Below are 3312 nucleotides of genomic sequence, written 5' to 3'. Positions count from 1 at the left end.
TGATAATAGCTAGCATGCATATTATGTGTGGTTTTAAAGTTATAACTTATCATGTAGAAACTGAAACAATATAGATATGTTTTAAAATTTATTCTTGTTTAATAAAAATAGAAATGGTCAATAACCAAAAACCCAATTTTAGAATCTTTAAATAAAATACAGGGTGGGGCAAGGATGCAGCGCTAGCTGCTGACATCTGTCACTACAACTCCTCCCCAGACTGCCCCTCCAGCCCCCTACCCTTGCCCCAGCCCCACCTCAGGTCCCCTGTGGAGGCTGAGAGGTGCCATCTCTCCTGTGCTTGTGGCTGGCTCCTTACCCCCATGGATCTGGTCTGAGTGCCATTGCCCGAACCCGGGCTGGCAGCAGCCTGGGACCAACAAGTGTCCATGGGCTACCCTTCAAAAGACAATATCCTGATCTTTGGCTGGTGTCATGATTGAGCAGTTGGCTAAAGAGTTGCAATTAGCAGAAGCTGCTGGTTTTCTTAAAGCTGCTGTTGCTGAAGGACCATTTCTTACTGGAGAAAAACACTGATACTTCCAGCGACCTAATGCTGGCTCAGATGCTACAGATGGAATTTGACAGAGAATGATGCACAGTTTAGGCATGAAGAAAAAAAAAATCAATGACGATAGCAAAGTTTCCATTTCCTTTGAAAATTACCAAAAAGTGCATCCCTATGAAGACAGTGATAGCTCTGAAGATGAGGTTGACTGGCAGGATACTTGTGATGATCCCTATAGACCAGCAAAACCAGTTCCTACTTCCAAAAACGGTTTTATTGTAAAAGGAAAAGACATTGCCACCAAACATGATGAAGTAGTCTGTGGGAGGAAGAAAACAGCCAGAATGGAACTTTTTGCATCTGGGTTTCAGGAAGGAGATGGAATTTGAATGGATTTAAAACTATCAAACCATGTTTTCAATGCTTTAAAAAACATGCCTACTCAGAAGAACATCGAAGTGCCGCCTTGATAAAAAAGAACACTCTACTGCAGAAAAAGCAGTTGACCCTAAGACAAGCTTACTTATGTATAAAATGGTCAACCACTGGGTGCATTAGTACAGGAAAGGGATCTGTTGTCTTTCATGCTTATGGAGGAAACATGGAAGATGAAAAAAAATATAGTAAATTTATACCTATAGATTGTGCCATCAAGGTATTTAAAACAACACTTAATGCAGTGGTTCTCAACCTTCTGGCCCTTTAAATACAGTTCCTCATGTTGTGACCCAACCATAAAATTATTTTCATTGCTACTTCATAACTGTAATGTTGCTACTGTTATGAATCATAATGTAAATATCTGATATGCAGGATGGTCTTAGGCGACCCCTGTGAAAGGGTCGTTCGACCACCAAAGGGGTCGCGACCCACAGGTTGAGAACCACTGCCTTAATGAGTTTTAAGAACCGTGACAAGTATATTAAAGGTGATTTCAGGTTTAAAGATTGCTTCAGTAAACTAAATCCACATATGATCATCTGAATATGAGCAGAAAAAGAAACGCACGCCCTCACCAGAATGCAGGAAGCTGGGATTCCTTGTCCAGCAGTTGTGCTACACAAGAAACACATTTCAGTTATGTCTTTTATCAGCTATGATCAAGTTCCAGCCCTTAAACAAGGGAGCTTTTGTTATCAGGTACTATGTACAAGGAAAGAAGTAAAGCTCAGTAGTGAAGAAATGAAAGCCTACAAACTTTTCACTTGACGCAGCAGTTATACTATAATGAGCGCACGCTTGTGCATGCCGACCTCCGTGAATATAACATGCTGTGGCATGCTGGGAAGGTTTGGTTGATCCATGTCAGTCAGTCTCTAGGACCGATCCATCCTCACAGCCTGGAGTTCTTGTTCCGTGACTGTAGGAATGTCTCACAGTTTTTCCAGAAAGGCGGAGTGGAGGAAGCCCTTAGTGAACGAGAGCTCTTCAGTGCCGTTAGGTTTACACATCTCAGCAGACTATGAAGCTCATTTCTTAGCTGAGATAGACGCTTTGGAGAAAATGAATGAAGATCATGTTCAGAGGAATGGAAGGAAAGCTGCTTCATTTTTGAAAGACGATGAAGGTCCTCCATCCCATACGATGAATAGCACCAGTACCCACTGCTTTCAGTGTTGACCCAGCGGGGATTGCCGGCTGCCAATGCCAAATGAAGTTATAGGTGAATTGAGATACCGACACGAGCTGTGTACAGTGGTGCATCTGTGCTTTTCCCCTGGTAACCCATATGCCAGATGTGTGGAATTTTTAGGTCGGCATTGAGAGAATAAAATGTCACTACCTCTCATCTTATGAACAGGATAATATAATTCTTTAACAGCTACAGGGTATGTAGTTGAAATCAACCTGATTTTACAGGATTCGTGGTATAAAATGTTTTGATGATAATTTTAAAAATGTAGGTAACATTTCCAGAGATGGGAGGAAAGGCCAGAAGTGTTTACAAGGGAGGCCTTTATTACCACCTGCTTGCTCTGATCACCTCTCTGCTTTGAGTTTCATCTTTCCTCAAATATTTTATTGGACTTAAATGAGCCCTTCTCAATTCTTTTTCCAGACTGTGACCATGATTCTAAAGGAAAATATCTTCTTTTAGTAGGTGTCTTAAATGGAAATCTGGTTTCAGAATTGCTGATGGAAATAAACATAAACAAAATACTTTTTATTGGTACATCATGAATATGAACTGAGTTCTTTACCAAGTTCATATCCAAGAAAAAAATTGTAGGTTTCTGAAAGATAAATATACTGATATAAGAACTTAACCATCCAGGAAAACCAAGATGGCAGCATAGGTAAACACCTGAAATTGCTGCCTTGCACAACCACTTCAAAAATACAACTAAAAGACAAAACGGACATCATCCAGACCACAGGAAGGCTGGCTGAGTGGAAATTCTACAACTAGAAGGAAAAAGAAAAGCACACTGAGACTCAGAGGAGGTGCAGAAGTAAAGTGCAGAGGTACGGAGGCGCACGTGGAAAGGGCTGGCAACTGAGGACGCGGTTGTCTTTTTCAATTAGGAGGGAGTCTCAAGCTCCCGACTGCTCTGAACTCCAGTTCCAGGCGAGTCTCTGGGGACCCAGACTCATATGGGGATAAACTGGATTGTCTGGCATCGGGTGGAACTCGAGGGCAGACTTCTCTCAGAGGTGCTTGCAGCGATTACCGTGGGACACTGAGACCCCGGGGCCTCTTAAGGCAGGGCTGAGGATCAGCCACAGCTGTTTGCTCTGCCCTGTTGATTCCCTGAGACCCCGCCCCACCCAAGCTGTGCGCAGAGGCTTTTGCATATGAAAGG

At 42.6% G+C, this 3312-nt stretch overlaps 1 pseudogene; it reads left to right on the top strand.

The window, feature by feature from the left end:
• Positions 1–323: 323 nt before the first annotated feature.
• On the top strand, positions 324–2128 carry LOC102249104 (annotated as a pseudogene).
• The last annotated feature ends 1184 nt before the right edge of the window (positions 2129–3312 follow it).

Source organism: Myotis brandtii, unplaced genomic scaffold (genome assembly GCF_000412655.1).
Source record: "Myotis brandtii unplaced genomic scaffold, ASM41265v1 scaffold159, whole genome shotgun sequence".
In the NCBI taxonomy this organism is placed as follows: domain Eukaryota; kingdom Metazoa; phylum Chordata; class Mammalia; order Chiroptera; family Vespertilionidae; genus Myotis; species Myotis brandtii.
Note: the sequence above shows the minus strand (reverse complement) of the source record. Positions and strands in the feature narration are given on the sequence as shown.